The sequence below is a fragment of the Chlamydotis macqueenii genome, chromosome 1, assembly GCF_036417535.1.
Source record: "Chlamydotis macqueenii isolate bChlMac1 chromosome 1, bChlMac1.mat, whole genome shotgun sequence".
Lineage (NCBI taxonomy): Eukaryota > Metazoa > Chordata > Aves > Otidiformes > Otididae > Chlamydotis > Chlamydotis macqueenii.
Genome location: NC_141556.1, coordinates 213,551,140 through 213,569,682, shown reverse-complemented (window position 1 = coordinate 213,569,682; position 18,543 = coordinate 213,551,140). Strand labels below are relative to the sequence as shown.

General features: G+C 50.5%; 1 protein-coding gene and 1 long non-coding RNA gene across 5 annotated transcripts in view; both read left to right on the top strand.

Moving 5' to 3' along the window:
• LOC147602409 (uncharacterized) overlaps window positions 1–2,125 on the top strand; it is a 34,781-nt gene extending 32,656 nt beyond the window's left edge. For both annotated transcript variants that reach the window (XR_015257531.1, XR_015257532.1), the window contains exon 9: window positions 879–2,125. This is a non-coding gene — a long non-coding RNA (uncharacterized LOC147602409). The remainder of the gene's footprint in view (window positions 1–878) is intronic.
• Window positions 2,126–8,640: 6,515 nt separating this feature from the next.
• The window catches only part of GDPD5 (glycerophosphodiester phosphodiesterase domain containing 5), a 172,615-nt gene continuing 162,712 nt past the window's right edge, over window positions 8,641–18,543 (top strand). Inside the window, exons 1-2 of one of the 3 annotated variants that reach the window (XM_086739759.1) lie at window positions 8,641–8,967; window positions 17,854–18,052. The gene's annotated coding sequence lies outside the window, so the exon portion shown is untranslated. The remainder of the gene's footprint in view (window positions 8,968–17,853; window positions 18,053–18,543) is intronic. The other 2 variants (XM_086739757.1, XM_086739762.1) reach the window with 2 other exon arrangements.

Below are 18,543 nucleotides of genomic sequence, written 5' to 3'. Positions count from 1 at the left end.
ACGAAACGGGCCAAAATGAACACTTCAGGGGCTTTTACAGATCTGGTTCGAAGGGTGGATTTTTGTGTGGGCCTTACTAGCCATGCAATCCTCAAAGTGAGTCCAGACCTTGCCTGGGAGATGGTTTGGGCTCATTTGCACAGGTGATGGCAGGATGTGGAGGTCTTGCCTATGGTGCCCTCCTGCTTGTCCCCCAAAGACGACCTGCTGCGTTGAACGTGGGGACCTCTGACTTATTTTAATCTGCCAGGATCAAATGAGTTACTTCACGTTTCCTTCACAGAGCCCAGCATGAGCTGGTTGGAGAGAAGGATGCTGATCCCCTGTCGCTATCTCCGCTCCCTCCCTCCCACCAGGGCTGGCACAAAGTCTCCCAGTGTCATGGGCAAAGAGATGAAGGCAAAATGCTTTCCATCTTTGAGGTTGGCATCCGTAAGACACAGTCTTCTCCCTGCAGCCGGGGGTGCAGCCCACGCTCCCACCTCAGGAACGTGGGATGCTCTGACGCTGCTTTGCCCAACCCTGCTCTGACCACGAGCTGGGAATAGTCATCGCTGCTCTCCCTGGCCAGGCAGCCTGCCCTACACATCCCACCTGTCTTGCATCCCCGAGGGATTTGTATGATAATTGCTGAAACTCCCTTGGGATTCATGCTGCCTTGGCATTGCAAGACCCCGGGGACAAGGAGCATCTAAGTGCTGGCGCAGCCCTGGACCAACCAGTGCTCCCAGTTTAACGGGACCGTTTTGCTGTTGGTGACCATGAGGAGGTAGCAGGAGCTCTGCCAGCACAGTTTGGGTTGTAGAAGTAAAATCCTTGCTATGTCCAGGCCCTTTGCCTCCTCCTGCTATTTCTCACCCCGCCTTCCTTTCATCCAGGAGAGCACAGATGCTGCCTGAGGACTCTGGGCTCAAAGGCAGGGATAAACCCGTGTGGGTAGCGAGTGTGATGCAAATGGAGCGGCGAGGCGTTGGGGGAAGAGCTCTGTGGCCTCAGCTCTTAACATGGCGCTAGAAAACTTCTGGGAAAAGGCATCATGGAGGTCTTGGGGCCAGAGATCTTGAGCTGCTCTAGGAAAGCACATGGTCCTGCTTTTCTAGTGGATTTTTTTTGGAGGATGCTGAATCTTTCAAGTGCACCCAAACTTCAGGCAAGATCCGCTTTGATGCTGACCACTCCATTCTGTTTAAAATCCTTTCCATGAGCCCAGGCCATCCGAACGCTGGCGCGCACAAGTGACGTTCTGCAAGGAGTACTCATCTTTCCAAGATTTTATATTGAAGCCCTGATGGGCCAAATAGGTCCCGAAATGCCAGTGTGACTTCTGGAGAGGAGTGTGTTTGTGCGCAGTTACTGATGCTTGGACAACTGAACTTGGATGCACCCCATACACCCATCAAAAAGCAATTTAGAGATTAAATTTATGTAAACCACTGAACAGCATCACATAAAACCACATTATACCGCAACAGGAAGAAAATTCGTTATTTCTTTATTAGAAAAGGGGAAAATGGATCCGCGTAGCATTTTTCAGACAATGAAGTTTTGAACTCGGGGGGCTTAATTTCGGCATTGTTTGTGCAAACACGCTCCATCACAGAGAGACGTAGCCAGAGGCTGTGATGTGTCTTTCATCCCAGCCTGCAGATAAAGCCCCTGTTATGGGGTCACCGAACAGAGACCTTCAAACCCCGTGTCTCCGTCCGAGAAAACTCCGGGATGGAGATAATCAGAAAAACCAATGTTCCCCGTTCCCTCGCCGCATAAGAGAGGCTTTGTTCGGGGACACAGGTCAGGTCTGTGGCAGAGCTGCTTGTGAGAGATTTTTATTTCAGCTACCTGCAAAGGAGCTATGAGAAGAATGTGGTGGGTTCCTCTCGGTCTGGAGAAATGGAGAGATATCACCTGAAGGTGTTGTTTAATATTAACTGGACCGGTGCACATCTGTGAATGGTCTGATTGTGCGCCTATCTGTGTTTGTATATAAACATCACCTCCAAAGTCACATTAATGTGGCTGAAGCCTTGCAGAGGCTGGAGCAGGTGAAAGTCCTCCTGTGGGGAGCTGTGTCAGTGGTCGTTTTTGTCAATAAAGATAGATTTCTGTGTTGGCACCAGAGCCGTGAGCCCAGACCTCCCCGTGCTCAGTGACGTGCAGGCGTAGAACAAAGGCGTCATCAAAAAGCCTCTGATTAATGTTTTGGTTCAGAGAAAAGAAGGGGCGGGTGGGCAGGGAGCAGAAGGAAACAATGCAGCCCTGTCTGCACGAGGAAGCTGTTGAGCAGCTCTCGGGCGGATACTGCGGTTTGCTTTCCCGGATGGATGTGATGGGAGCTCCTCTGGCAAAACCCACCGTGATTGCGATGCAAGCAAGGCTTGGCCTTCGGACTCATCCCCTCCGCCTCTTCAGGCTGTATGGTATCACAGGCATCTTTGGTAAATCTTCTCACAAGGGCAGGGAAATCTTGCTTCACACAATGACAAATATATTTGCTTCCTTGCTGTTTCAGCCACTTTTTTTTTTTTTATTAAGTGGACCACGTCTAGGATCTAGAAAACACTGTTAGACACAGTCAATCTGACTCATTAGTTCAGAGATGGCTCTACCTATGCGCCCTGAAGTTCTTACAATATATCTAAACACAGTCTGGCAGTGGGTGGATAGCTGTTCCCACCTACAGCTAAATGCACGCTTCAAAAAAGGAGTTGCAGGCTTGAAATTGTCTCGTTTGCCACCAATTATATATTCAGGACTGGATTTTCCTCCCTTAAACTACCTTCATTTAGGGAATCACCAGATAGTGAGAGGGATGCTGGTTTAATGGCTTTAAAAAAGAGAGAAAAAGGACCCTTGGTGGTGCGTAGGTGTTCCCTTCCAGGAGCAAAGAGCTTCAATACGAACGTAATTCATCCCTTTTCATAGATGATGTGGTGTATAACCATGTCAGAGTGTTCCGGCTGTGTCCTGCTGACCCTCGAGCACTGAGGGTGGAGTAGCAGGGCCAAAGACCTGTCCCATCCCTATGCTTTTCTGCGTGATGCCGGTTTGTGTGGCTAGAGGGGAGGAAAGGAGATGGAAGCTGCTCCTTGGTAGCAGGAGGACGCACAGCCAGGTCTTGGGAATGCCATGCATCACATCACATACCCCACCCATCGAGTGCTGCCGGCTGGGTCAGCGTGCTCACTCCCTTGGGTTTTCTGTCCACTAGAGAAGACGCCTCCCTCCTCCAGACATCTTCATGCGGACACCAGATGTACTCTTTCTGATAACAACATGCGGCTATAGTCAACAGGCACGTGTTTCGTGAGCAAGGCCAGCTGCAGACCACTGGCGGATGGTCTTCGTCCCTGCCCCATAGCCAATCTGGAAGGGGAGCCACAAGTCCAGACTTATATCCAAATATTTATTTTACTGCTCCACTAATTGAACACAGCCGTGAATGTCTCCAGCACTCGTAGACCGTTGGTAATGGAGGCCGATGTGTGCGGCATTGTGGGATTTTTTACTAATATATGCCGATTTTTTTTCCCCTGTAACTGACCTGTATTTATCCTAAGATTTATCCTGAGAGCAGGAGCCGAGGGTTATAGATGGGTTCATGGGTTCATTACTACCGATTGTGTTTGCTTAATGTGGGGAAAAAGATACCAACAAATGAAAGTTCAAAAGCTTGGGACACAAGGCTGAGACTTAACGTCAACTCGGTGGTGGATAGCCTTTGTGGCAATGGCTGTCCTTGTCAATTAAGGCATCTGCACAAGATCATGCACCACTTCCCACCTCACCTCCTTCCAGGAGGCTGTGGATAGACTGATCAGACCCGCATTTCTTCAGCCGAGCTCTTTGAAGGGCTGTGCTGCCTGTCCAGGTCCTGTCTGCATGAGATGTTGCTACAGGGCAACATCCTTTAGGGCTTCAGAGGGAAAGGAAGGCACAGGATGCTCTTCCTCCTGAGAAAACTTGATGGAGACAGACATCTCTCACCTTGCCATTGCACGGCCATCAACAAGAAGACTCTTCCTGGCCTCTCCAGATCTTCTTATCTTGTGACAACCAACCTTTCCCTCTCCTCCATCCTTATGTTTCCTCTTTGCGCATCTGGACACAGTTGATGCTTCCTGCAATCCACTGTTTGGACCTTGCCAGCTTTATCCTTACTCTGTTTGGAAAGTAAAGCTGCTTCTTCTGAGTTTACGGAATCACCCGCTGGGAAAGTTCATACTTTGCTCCCGAGGAATTGATTGGGAGGACGGTGGCGGAGAGGCCGTCCGCGCAGGGAGATGGGGCTGTGATAGCCAACGGTGTGATCAAACGCTGGTTAACCTTTGCCCAGGTGTACTCCGCTTGCCTGTTCAAGGGCTCGACTGCACCTTTGAGATATGAAAGATGAGGAAATACCTCCTGTGACCAACCCTTATGTCATATTCTGCATTTATTTGTATAAACCAGCTTATTTTTAAATACCGTCCCTGCAGCGGAGGAGCACCTAGTTTGCAATAAAGACATCAAATGGGGAGACTTCTGCTCCTTTTCATCACTTTCCCCAGCCTAACAGCTAAACAAAACGCTTGTTTGTCTTCTCAGTTGACTTTGCTGTTGACTTCCAGCCGCTCGGTCTATGTGAAGATGTGCTCAGGGCTAATTTTGTACTGATGACATGCCACAAAGTATTTTATTCTGACAGTGGGGAAGGGATGCAGGGCGCTGACTGTAATTGTCTCTTCCAGACTGTGCCAGGACAAAATTAGTCCTAATTTTTTTTTTTTTTTTTTTTTTGCGCAACAATTTGGACCATCGATATGGCCACAGTTTCTCCTCCACGCTGGAAGACTTTGGTGCCGTGATCAGGGGAGGCTGAGGGCATCTGGGATCTGATTTACCCACAGCGATAATCCGTGCCAGTGACTCTCCTCCTATTTAAGTCCATTCTTCTTATCTCCTGGAAGGGCTGCGGGGCTGCTGGTTAACCTACCACCGAGCAGGCAAACACAGCTATTGTGCAAACAGGCAAAGCGTTTCCTGACTTCGCGGACAAGCGATATCTTCGTCTCTAGTTGCCGGGTAACATCAAACATTCACATATTCGCCCTCAGCGATCTCTTCGGGGCTCACGCGGCCACCACCACTCCTGCTGTGGGGATGGATGCCTTGCCCGGGCTTGTCGGGGCAGATCGATGAGAAAAAAAAGGGTGAAAGAGAGGTTTAAATACAGAGGATGTGACAGCAAAATAGCTCTGCAAGTTCTCCCGGTAAATGTTATGGTAAAATAATTGTGCCTAAGGGGACGCTTGCAATCAGCACCCTCCTTACACTTATTAGAGGCACAAGGGCTTGGGAGAAAGAGTTGGGAAAAAGCACCTTAACAAAAATATTCGCAGCACAAACACAGGAAAGTGCAGACCTCCCTCCTGTTCGCCCTGCCTTCCCCGAGTATTCGCACGGGCAAAACAATAGCCTCTCCCTTACCACGCTTCCTTCCCCTCACCCAGGGCTGGTCGGATGCCGTGGGCTTTGGGGCAGCGGCGAGGGGGATTTACCTCCCACCGGCTCCGCTGCCACGCACGGGCAGACAGATGGACACGTCTTGGCTGACTTCCTGCCAGACATCTTCGAGATAAATTTGGCCTTGCTTTTTTTCATGCGTCGTTTTCTTCCTCTACAAAATGGAGGCAGCATCGCAAATCTCCAAGCCTTGCTCAGTGCCCTCCATCCAGATGTGGCGTCGGTTATGTTGTCAATTAATCAGATGTTTCTTGCTCTTCCCCAAAAAGCCAGCCGTGGAGGAATCAGCAGCAAATGCGAAAAAGAGAATATCTAAAGATGCTCTGACATCGGGGAGGAACAAGACACCAAAAAAGATCATCAGAAGGGCTCAGGCAAGGGTTTCTCCAGCAAAGACTTTCTTCCCATCAGCTTGGAAGGAGGAAAAGAGGATTTTCCTCTACCTACAGGGGGGATGAAGCCACAGTTTTGCTTGGAGGAAGCTGATGCTGTGGTTAAGGGCTGTTCACCCCCTTCCCTCTGTTCCCAGTTCCGCAGGAAACTGCAGCATCTCCTTCACCGTCCCCCTCACCCCAAACACCGGAGCGCCGACTTCTCTAAGACTTTGCAAGTGATGCCCTCCTGTGTCGTTAGATCTCCAGTCTTGTGTTTCCCTGCCAGAAAACAAGAATTTCTCATCCCTTCTGGACCAGTTTTTCCCTTCCGTAAGCACATAACGAAACGCTTTCAGGATGCGGTGTGAAATCTGCCTACGCCTGGAACTCGCCCCTGGTTTAAAGCATCGGCGCTGAGCCGGGTCCTTCCTTCCATCGGCTGCTCCATGACTTTTTTTTTTTGACATTGCGTGGCCTTTAGCAGCCAAAGCACTGCTAGCAGCGGGGAGAAATGGTCTTTCTGCTCTTCATTCCTCTCTTCACAGCTGCTTGGAGGTGGCTTCCCCAGCTCTGCATCCCTGGTGGGAGCCTGTGTCAGATTCAACTGGCCAAGTCGGAGAAATATTCTGAAAATGTGCAAACTCGGATTCTTTTCGGAGGCATTTTGCTCAGCAAATGGATGGTAAAAAGCAAATTACTGGCTGATGTTAGGAGCAGCTGCAGTTTTTCTGGAACCTGACGAGTTAGAAGAATATTTTCTCCTGGTGCCAGAAGAAAATATTTTTCCCTTGATCTTATAAAAGGCTGAACTATTTCTGCTGAAATTAAGAGGAGACCATCCCTGGGCAGACACCCAAGCGTGTAAAAGTTCATCCCCCGTGTTTAAGGTCTGGCAAAGTCACAAGGACCTACGGTCATGACTTTGTCATGTGCCTCAAAATACCTGTGTCTGTCCTGCACCCCCTTGCCCACCCACCCTCCAGCCTCATCCTAAAGCTCTGCAATGGACCCAGCAACCGGCTGGCGAATAAAACGCTCTCACGGGGTTTATTTTCATCAGGATTTGAGATAATCACAGCTCTGAGGGACTTCTGAGTTTGAAACGCCTGCCGTCAGCAGTACTGTAAGGAAAAGCGTTTGGCAGACAGCTCCCAGGACTGCCTGCGCTGCCTGTCACGCTGCCTGTAACGCAGCCCCGTGCTGGGGATCGTCACTTTGGACCGGACTTTATATCCTGATTTTCTGCTTCCAGTCTTTTCCCCCAGGCGAGGTTTCCCTGCTGGTTGGGTGCAGCTTCTTGGGTTATTTCTACACCTCTTAGGAAAAGAGAGACTGTTGCTAGCGAGCTCTCGGCTTTGTCTGTCTCGGTAAAGACGAGCTTGGTGTCTGTCTCACGCTCACTTGTTATTTTGAGAGCACATCTCCTCCTTCTGCACCGTTTGAACCACGCACACCTCTCCAGGGCTGGCTCCAAGCATGGGCCAAACCGGTGGAAAACGGCCAATTTGCAGAAAGAAAGGGATCCGTTGCTCTCAGCTGAGTATTTTGCCACCTTGCATCAAAAAGGGCAGAAATTCACACCAAGGAGAGAGATCAGTTTTGTCCACAGCGCTGGGCAGCCCTGGATGTGCTCCTCGCCCTGGTTCACCGGTGCCGTCGCAGCGTGCAGAAAACAAGTCCTGAGCATGGTGTAGACACATCAAAACACTTACCCTTCCCTCAAACGGCTACAATGGGAGGACCCTGCACCAGGACACCCATAGGGTGCAGATCAGGTCCAGGGGACCCATCCCTTGTGCACCCACATGGTTGGGACACCCAGATCTAATGTAAGACCAAGTGCAGGTGATGAAAGTGGATGGAAAAATAAATGATGGGTGAGTTGGAAAGGGCACGTTTACGGGAGCTGGACAAATCATGAGGCTGCAAAGCCCAAACCTGTACCTGGCCCTTTTCATCGTCATCCATGCACCCAGGTGGGACAACCCCGCTGTGCCAAACATCCCTCCCAGCAGGCTTTCAGACAAAATTGCCTTCAACATAAATGCGTAAGAAATAGAAATATGAACGATGTATTTTCCCTCATGACCGCTCCACTCCCTGCTGCCAAGGGGGGATTTACTGGTGCCCAGTTAACGGCAGCTGGGGGCGTACAGGGCCATATATTTGCTCTAACTTGCGGAGGTTTTTCACGTTAGCTTTTTGTTTTAGCTACACCTCGTGCGTGTGTATGTACGTGTTGCTCCCCGGGATGGACGATTTCCAGCCATCCCGGTTCAGAGGAGGAAGACGGAGGTGATGTGTGACGAAGATGTGGGATGAAGATGTGTGATGAAGATGTGGGATGAAGACGTGGGATGAAGATGCATGATGAAGATGTGTGATGGAGATGTGTGACGAAGATCTGTGGTGAAGATGCGTGATGGAGGTGTATGACGGAGATGTGTGGTGAAGATGGGTGATGAATCTGGGCGTTCACTGCCCTCTTTTCGGGGCTCGGCGTTTCCAAACCCCATGGCCCAGTGCCAAGCTACCCCATGGCCCCTTCGGGGTCCCACGGTAGAGGTTTGGGGCAGCACGGGGCGGGGGGTTGGGGGGGGGGGAGGGTCGGGGGGTGGTAAGGCTTTTCCCTTGGCAGGGGTGCCCCAAACCTTTCCTCCAAATCCGCACCCTGGACCCGCCCCCCTCCGCGCCCCCAAAATCCGCACCCTGGGAGCACCCCACTGCCGAGAGGCTGGCTCGCAGCCGGGAGCATCCCCGCAGGGACACCCCAAAAAGAGGTGGCTACAAAGCCTTTGGGTGCAGCCTGCCTCCTCCTCCTCCTCTTCTTCCTCCTCCTGCCGTTGTCCGGGGCGGAGCTGCCCGCCCCAGCCCCCGCCCCGCTCCCGGGAGCGGGCGGCGGAGCCGAGCCGAGCCCAGCCGGGCTGCGGGGACGGGGACAGGGACGGGGACGCCGTGGTGTCACCTCCCTCCCTCCCTCCCAGCCCTTCGCTGTCCCCATCCCACCCTCGGCCAGGGAGCATCTCTCGGCGGGGCAGGGGTCCCCGTCCCTCGGGGCTTGGCGACCTGGACGATCTCCCAGCGGCAGCAGGTAAAGGGTTGGGACTGGTTGGACTGGTTGGACTGGGAGGAAGGGGTGGCCTTTTGCATCCTCCTCACCCCCGCCGGCCCGGCGAGGGGGGTGCAGGGTGCCCCCAGGGAGGAGGGTGGGGGGGTGGATGATGCTGAGCTGGTGATGGTGATGATGCTGGGGGTTTGGGGGTGTGACAGATTTGCTGGGTTTGACCCCCAAAAGGTTGTCCAGAAAGGTGTTTCTTTCCCCAAAAGGTGTTTCTGCCCCCCAAAGGTGTTTCCTCCCCCCAAAGGTGTTTCCTTGCCCTCTGTGCCCCCCAAAGCGATGTGTCCCCCCCTCACCGTGGATGGCTCACCTGGCCAGGAGCATCCCAAGCCAAAGTTGGGATGCGAGGGTGTGCGACCATGTGGTGGGGGACATGGGTGGGCACCCAGCTGTGGCGGGTGCCACCTCGGGTCTCCAGGACCCCCCCTCAGTTGGCAGGGTGCGGACCCGGCCACCCCCTTTTTTCTCCTTTAGGCTCTGCTCGTTTTACAGGTAACGCTTTATTTTTATACACCGCTCTCAAAATATCTTTATTTTGACCGTCTGCAGTGTCCCGCGGCCCCAGGGCTTTGGGGTTGTCTGGGTGCTGCAAAATCCTGAGGCAGCAAAATCCCAAGAGGAATTTATTGCTCGCTTGGAGGAGCACCCTGCGCCCGCCCGGCACCCGAGGATGCGATAGGGACGTCCTGGGTGGCTCCTGGGGACATCCCCCCTGAGCAAAGCCCTGTGTTAAGGACCCCAAATTTCTTGCCAGCACTGAGAAGCCAGGGTGGAAGAGGGTGGATGTACAGGGTATTATTTTCTCTGGATGCCTGGCAAAGAAATTGCTTGGAAAAAGGAGTAATTCAGGAAAAAGAGGGGGAAAAAAAAAATCTCATTGCTGTTTTATTGAAGCTCTCTCCCAAGTCCTGTATATCCACCGCTTAGAAAACTGGGCGTTGAGGAGTTGCAGTCGAAATGTGAGCTTTCCTCTGGAAAAGGTCTGCTGTAGCAATTCCTGATGTTGAAGCTGGGAAATTTCACCCTGGCGAGATGGAAATGGGGATTCTTCAGCCAGAAAAAAAAAGCTGGCTTTGTCAAACCCGCCGTGCTCCGGGTTTTCAGGGGTGGGTCCGTGCAGCCGCTATTATTGCTGGTAATCGTGTTGGCTTAGGGGTTATTTTGGGGCTGGAAAGGGATTACAGAATAGCCATGACCAGGCTGCATGTGAAATTAAAGAAAAAATAAAATTGAATTATGGTTCTCTCTCTGCTGGCTCTTTATCCCTGCGTGAAGGGAGACGAGCGCTCGCTCTGTCAGCCCGCGCAGGTTTTTCTCCGTTAGAAAGTTACGGCGTGCGTGGGGAACGTTAAACCCGACTACGCCGTTCGGATGCTCTATTCTCCTCGGGCTGCTCCCAGCTGCCAGGAAACGTGGACTGTTGCTTATTAGCGGGCGAAAGTTAGGCTGGCGCTCGTTCTTAAAGAGCTTTTTTGGGGGTTTGGATCGCACGGCGATGCAGGATAAATGCCTTCTACCTTCTTTCCTTCTTACAAATCGCTAGCTGGCACTTGGCAGGTGTGGCTGGGGAAAAGCTGAAGTAAACGGATTTCCTGCCTTGCATTTTGGTCTGGCATGTCTGCGTTCACCAGTCAGATTGCTACGGAAAGCGGTCCCTTAATGCATTATACAGCCTTGATCCACCTGGGCAGTGATGCATCCTGAATCTTTAAAGCCTGCTATTTTAACCTATTTTCCTCTGTCAAGACTTGAAGCATCCTCACGCCGATATCCCAGCGGTATTTAGCTGCAGAATATTTCTCTGTCATTTAGGAGGTGCTTCTTCAGTGGCGAATGCAAGCTCTGCTTTGAGGCAGAGTTAATTTTAGAGTGGGTGTCTCTGTCAAGCTGTACTTTTTCTGTTAAATAAGCATGTTCTGCACGTTACGCTCTTCCCCGCGATGAATTCCCCGTACTTGACGGCGAGGCGTGACTGATGTTCTTCTCGTGCGTCGACGACGAGCAGCGCAAGGAAAATGAGTTCTGGTTCCATCAATTTGTTTGGTGTCAGGTTGTAGATTCAGAAACTGCTGCCTCGGGGTTAATGATGAAGGGTTTAGTTTTTGGAGGCAACAATTTGCTTTTTTAACGAGATACTGAGCCAGCAAGGGCCGGAGAGTGTTGCTCAATGCCAAAATCGGTACATTTAGGGTTTTGTTGTTTCTTTTTTTTAATGCGCGGGTTACAGGAACTCATGGTTGCCAATGGTGCTGTAGGTTGAGGTCAAGGTGCTGGAAGCAGATGGCAGGTTCACCCTGTTGTTTGCTTGGAGGCACTTTGATGCTCGCAGGTGGTGGAAGTGAGATCTGGGTCTCCTTTCAACAGACGCACCCGCAGGGAATATTGTCCTTTAACTGGCTGTGTAAGTCTTCCTGAGGGTGAAGATAAAAGGGCACGGTTGCACCTTTGAAATACTCTTGGCATTGCTGCTGTAGCTACCGGTTTGTGCGGGAAGGTGTGGTTATCGCTAACGTTAAAGAGTGTTGGGGTCGAATGCGGTTGGGCACTTAGGGCTTCTCCTGAGACCAGCTTTCCTACAAACACGGGGTGCAGGAATGTACTGTGATGATGGTTGAAACTTTTTTTTTCTTGAGAAGATGCACTCAGAGGGCTGTGCTCCCATCCAAAAGCCCTTTAATGAGATGCTTTGCACCTTCTGCTTGATGTTGAGATGAGGTGAGGAGATCCACCTGGCTGCTACTTGGCTGTGGCCATAAAGAGGCTTCGTTAGGCTCCAGGGGCTGATAATTATGCTTCAAGGGGACCAAGTGTTGGGGGAAGAGCTGGTGTTGGTGGTTCATCCTTGTGCAGACCAATAGCAAGTTGCTGTGGGTGTGAGGAGGCTGCTTTCTGCTTTGGGCTTTGCTGGTGCCAGCCGCGGTTGTTTTGGGGTAAGTGGTGTCTCTTGGCTTCTCCCCTTTGTGGTAGGGTGCTTGCTCCCCAAAAATCACTGTCCTGAGCTGAGTGTGAGGCTGAGTTCCCTCTGCTCAGGAGAGGGCAGTGTCACACCAATGAGCTGCTTCCCTAACCGTGCTAAAATACCGTGGAGAGGACAACCTCTGCCCACCCAGGGGTCCAGGAGGGTCTTGCAGGGGTGCAATACCCAGTGTGGATGTGGGAGTGAGGCACCTCTTCTTCCCCAAGGGAAATATTCACTGTTCCCCTTCCAGCTCTGCTCCTTGCTGGCTTTTCCTGACCCTGAGTACGCTACTGATGTTTGCAGGAATATTCTAAGCATGGTGCTGCGAAAAGGGATTTAAAAGGCTGTTTATAGCAGTTGCTTTTGCCTGCCAGCCCTTCTATAAACAGTGATCAGATACAGCTACTTTAATGCATGTCTTGACTTTTTTTTAAAAAAAAAAAAGCTGCTTTTTCCTCTTTAGCTAACCGCTGTGTTCTCCCCACTTCCTCCGAAAATGCCCACAGATACTGGCAGGACAGCTGCCTGAATACTTGGTTCAATAGCCTGTCATTGCTCAATAACCTGGAAAAAAAGCCTTATTTTTATATGTAATTAAATATTTGTCTAAGGTTTCTGCCAAGGAGTGGTTTCAAGGTACAGTGTGTTCCTCTGAAGAGTATTCAAACAAGGACCTTCTTGGGTGGCAGTTGGAAATTTTTCCGTCTATCTCGCTGCACCGCCTGTTTTCACGCACTGAATCCGTTATGTGTTGTGGTGGAGCTCTGTCTCTTTTGCCTGCCTGGTCTTTGGGCAGGATCAGCTTTATTTTTATTTATTTATATTTATTTTCAGCTAGATGAAGGGTGGGATGGACAGGAGGCAGGGAAATAGCACCTTGCCTGGGTTGATGTACAAATCTGGGCACCAGCTCCGACACCGGGCTCCCACATCTCTGCAGGCTTCTGCTGGTTGGCTAATCTCTTCCTTGGAAATAGCTCGTACTGGTTTTAACGTAATTCCTTAGTCATGAAAAAACCAAATCCTCCTGCTCTCCAACTGCCGCATCCTCCGCGTTACCGGCTGCTTGGGAGCTGGGCTTCCCGTGAGGCTTTGCCTGGTGTTTGGGGTTCATGTTGTTGCATCCCAGAGGATTTTGGGGTGATCGACTGTAAGTTGAAGCTCTTTTTGTCTGGGAATGCTCAAAAGGATCTGTTTCACTTTCAGATTTGCCGTGTGGCACTGTGCTAAAGCAGCTTTTATCTTGCACTTTTCCCCTTAAAGCAAGCTTGCCTTTTTTTTTTTAATTCTGCAGTTTTTTCTTAAAATTCTCTTAAAACTCCCCTGCAACTTGTACAATCTCTTCATGAATGTCTGCTCCCTGTGTTTTGCTGAGCCGAAACGAAACTTCTCCCTCCCCCAGCCTGAGGTTAGATGCATGGTACAGAAATATTCTGGGCGTCCGCTGTTTTTCGCTGCACCGAGTTTCAGGCTCGCATTTGCACAGGTTGCTCAGGGAAAGCATCTTGTGTCTGATTCAAACCACATAAGGCGAAGACAAGGGTTTCCTTTAATAGATACTTTGGGTGTAGTGTTTAGAAAGATCTAATGGACTGGCTGTACCCTTCAATGTCCAAGTGTTCTTCTGAGCCACTCTAATAGATTATATTTTGGGCCACTTACCTCGTATTGACGAATCTCTTGAGTTGACAGTCACCTAACCATAAATCAAATTGCCCGAGTCTAAAATTAAGTCAACGGCCCAGTTGCCTACTGCAGAATTGCATCAAAACAAATTAAATATGTCAAATTTCCCGATTTGGAGATGTCAGTCCTGTGGCTAGCGGTTGGGACTTGGCGCCCAAAGGTCGTGGGGTGATGGACCGGGTGCTCCATGAGGTTGTCGGGGAAGTAGGCCTAATCCTGGAGCAGGTCACTTAAGAGCTGGAGAGGATTTGAGGCTCATGTCAAGGCTTGCTGTCCTGCTGAATTTCCTAGGACCTTGCCATGAGGGCAGAAACCTGGTGTTCAGGGGCAGGCTTGGTCCTTCCAAGGTGTCCCTTGGGCGTCACCCCATCTGAAACCCGCATGCTGGCTGCAGAGCTCATTTCTGAGCCAAATCTCAGAGGAATGGTGGTGCCAAGGAACAAGGTGGGGCTGGCAGCTTCCCAGGTCATCCACGGTGATGCCCAAAGCCTGGCTCTGAGATGCAGGGAGAGGGCTTAGGCTTGTTTACAGGGATTTACCACAGCGATGAAGTCACTCTGTGATAGTTGGGTGGATATTTGGGGTGTGTGTGTTTGTTTTTTTGGGTTTGGCTTTTTTTTGCAAAGAGGTAATTAATGGTTTCCTTGGTATTAAAGTATTTCCTGCGTGTCTCGGCTGTTGATGTAGGAAGGAGTCATCCAACCCTTTGACCTTCCTTGGAGACAAAAAAGGCTTTTTTATTTTTTTGGAGAAGGTAAGAAGTGTATTTTCAAAACCAGTGTGTCTTTCTATTTTCTTGTACAAAGAAGCCCCATAAAGAAGTTTCTTGAGGCTGTCAAGTCGGTGATGTTTTGTAGGCAGCTGCCTGATACAGCAGTGATTATGTTTGCAGGTATTGTGGGAATTTTGGTGTCAATCTCCCTACTAATTATTCATGCATCTCGTCGATGAGACTTTAAACTGTCAGTCAAACCCTTTGCCATTTGAAATTGTCCTGGTCTGGGTGTCCAGGCGGAAATCCAGCAGTGTGACTTGCTCCATTTCTCACAAGCTTTTTTTTTTTGGGTTGCGGCTTCTCCATCTGTGGCCGTGAGCTGGCTGTCGGAGCTTAGAGATCTGCACGAATAATGAGGGCTGAACAGTCCTTGTGATCTGTGGAGGGTTTTGGGGCTTGTTAGGAGCCCTGGAATCTGTCAAGCCAAGGGGTAAGGCGAGACCTATGGCTTCTCAAAATGTCTATTTTTAGATGCGTTCCTGTTCGCATGCAAATTACGTTTATTTTAAAGGATTGCTCTGCACTTAGTACGCTGAAGTTGTAAGCCCTGTTTTCCAACTTTTCCACAGATATCAAAACCCTTGCCAAAAATGTAGATATTACTGCATCGTTTTTCCCTGTGCTCGTGAGCTGGGTCCTCTGAGCCGCTGAACCACGTGCTCCATTGCATTTGATGCTCTGTAAATGCATAGTGGTGGGTGGCTCTTAATTTAGGGGTGGGTTACCCCCTTGGTTGGGCTGTGGCATTAGTTTCAAAAGTCACTGGTGTCTGACAGCCTGCAAGCTTCTCTTTCTGCTCCTGTTTGAAACCTGGAGGCAGAATCTGTTAAAAACGACGCAGCTAAACTCATATTTAGCTCAGAGTTAATCGCCGAAATGCAGAGTGCTCACAGTCCTCATTAAAATCCTGATTTAAAGTGCAAGGTTGACAGCCTGGCTGGAGATACTTTCCCTTATCTCAAGTGTTTCCTAATCTGTCTCCTTTGCGTAAGGATAATTTTTTTTTTTAGCTTAGATCTCCAAGCTCTTGCCCTTGGAGGGCTATACGTTAAAGGAATGCAGCGTACTTGTGGGTAAGACAGCTGTGTATGTGAAAATGTTAATGTGATGGGAGTAAGCGTGCTCTGGTGTCTCTTACGCTGTCAGGCGAGCCTTTGTGCCTCGCAAGGTCACGCCGTTGCGTAGATGCGTGTTCCTGAAACACAAAATGTGTGGGTTCTCCATACACAGTTTTGCTTTGCGAAGGAAAATAAAGCCGCTTGTGCGATTACGGCGACGGAGCCGCCGTCCCTGAAAACGCGGGCAGGAGCGGCGTGGCTGAAGGCCGGCATCTGAGGAAGCATCCTTCCTTGCCTTTGTACCCGGGCAAGTATCAGCCCTGCAACGTGCCGTGGTTTTGGCTTTGGTCCTGCGCTTGCAACGGGGTTATGAGGAGTAACACGGGTAACGGAGCTCAAAACTTGCTCTGGGGTTTGCTGGACCTCTGGAGCTGGAAGGGAGTCTCTGGGTGCAAGAGGGTCTTTGTGCCTTTGGTGCAAACCCCTCCAAGGAGGGCAAGCATCTCTCCTGTTGTCACAGGAGCCTTGGTGGAGGCAGTAACCCGTTCAGCTGCTTAAATGTTGTCAATGGGGCCAACAAGTATAAATTGGGGGCCTCTTAAAAAAAAAGTCCACCCAGAGCACCTTGCACTTGGTGACTGGGATTTAGCACCTACCAACCTTTTTCTGCAGCTTCACTTAAGGCAAAAGTCTTTAACTGAAGCAAGCTGTGAGCGTTGTCTGAAGCGAGATGGATGTTTCTGGTGATGCAGCTCCGTTTACTCAATGTAGCTTGGGAAACGGCCTTCCCTGTTGAAGGGTGAGGGTACTGGGGAGAAGGTGGGCAGGTAACCAGCCTGGGAAACCTGGGTGCAATGCTGTCCTTGCTGTGCTGCAGAGTCCTGTGAAGCCATCATGCCTGCTGGCACCTGTGGCACTTTGGGACATGCTTGGAGGGTGGCACAGACCAGTGTCTTTCTCTGGGCAGTGAAGATGACCACAAAGAAGCTGTCAAATAGTCTCTCTTTAAGGCATGGAAAACATGGCAAGAGTTCACGCGGCCACCTGCCACGGCTCAGTGGGTACTGGCGACTGACCCCACATTCTAATGAAGTGGACGGGGATCCCAGCGAAGGGCAGGGCACCCCACCAGTGACTGGGGGAAGTGGGAGCCTTTTACTGTAGTTTTTTTTTTTTTTTCTTACCAGGGGAGATAAAAATACACAGCCTCTCGCTAGGAGCTGTCAGAGCTCTTGGGGCGATATGCCAACCTAGATCAAATCTGAACGCACCTATTTTTCTCTCCCGAAAGAAAGGTGCGGGGTGCAAGCTGTTGGTATTGAGCGCAAGGTTGATTCATCCAGTTTGGGGTTTCCAGCCTTCAAAACTTGCTCTGCTGCGCTGCTCCCGTGCTGGGTCCGTAACGCTCTTCCAGCTCCACCAACAGTTGCTGTGGGTTGGAGATGCTCTTCGTCGGAGGTCACCTCCGTGGACAGCTTGCCTGCTGCAGTCCATCTGCCAGGCTGGGAAAGGTCTGGTCCACACTGATCTCAAACCATGCTTGGCTGAATACTGATATACTGGGAAGCCTTAATGATGCTGGTGACCTGCCCCAGCATCAGCTGCAGAGAGGTGATAAATGCCTTGGCTGGCGGATGGACCCTTCTGGTAGGGGGTGAGATAGGTCGGCTGGTGAATAGCAAGGCTGGATTTGAGCCTGTGACCTGAAGGCAAAGGTTCTGGTCAGCCTGAAAATCCCTTGTGGCTTTTTATCTTCCTGATGTGCTAAACGCTGCTGTTTACAGTGGGAATGTGATTAGTTAGCAGGAACGAAGCCTGTGAGTTTATTGTGAAGCCGTAGACTGACGTTCTCAGAGATGTCCTGCAGCGAACAGTTACAGATCCACTTCTGAGAGCAGAGTGGGGGTCCTTTCTATTTCCAAAAGTGTCAGCTTATAATGTTAAAACACTTCTATCATGTGAGCCCTTAAATCCAAGCTTCTGGGGCGACAGTCTGGTTGTGCTGAGTGCTGTATTGGACCCATGAGACCATCACTTATGTTCTCTTGGCTTCTTAGCCTCCAGCTCAGGGAAAATACTGGCTTTTTCCCTGTTTCCCTGAACTTTGTAGCTCAGCTGTTTGTTTCCGAGAGGGAAAGATCTGGACTTAAGGTCTGGAGTCTGCTCTGCTCCTCTCCTTGAACCATTTGTGGGCTGGATGTAGGACTGTCCTTGCTGGGGGCTGTGGAGCTTTTGAGTGCGATGTGGGGTGAGGAGCAGGGAGCCCCTGAGGTCAAGAGCTTGGGGCAAACGCGGTCAAAAGACAACGTGTCCACTTGTATTTCTGCACCTTCCTTTCCTGGGCATTACGTGCTTCTCTCTATCTCTGCTGATATTTGCAGGAGCGATAAGAACAGCTCTGTAACAAGTGTGCTCTGTGGCAGATAAAACTTATTGTGCGCAAGAGCTGCTCCAGCTGGGAGCTTATCAGCACTATTAAAACTTTAAGGATCAGCAAGGCTTGAGAGATGTGGGTGTTTCGGGTCCTTTAGCAGTACGGGAACATCTAATGAGGAATCGGCCTGGAAGTGCTGCTGCTCTGTAAGTCTTATTTTCCTTTTCTCTTTTAGTGGATAATTTGGGGGTTGAGGCTTGTAAACTGGTTAAGTATGAGTCTTAAATGCATCTGGCTGTATGTTTGTGCATGTAATGAGCTGGCTGGTGCTGGATGAAGGTTGTAGCTGGTCTCAGTGTGGACTGGATTGAATTGAAGGATCCACCTTCTTGCCTCTTGCTAGGCTGTTCTTCGCGTGGAGAAAGTGCTCGTGGTGCTTTTTTTTGCAAGTATTGAATACTACTGAAGGGAGGACAGTTCTCTCTGCTTGGCTTGATGCTCTTCCAGGTCACTGACCTGCAACTTTTATGGTGAGGGTGGTGGAGCACTGTCCCAGGTTGCCCAGAGAGGTGGTGGATGCCCCATCCCTGGAAACATTCCAGGCCAGGTTGGCCGGGGCTCTGAGCAACCTGATGTGGTTGGAGATGTCCCTGCTCCTGGCAGGGGGGTTGGACGGGGTGGGCTTGGAAGGTCCCTT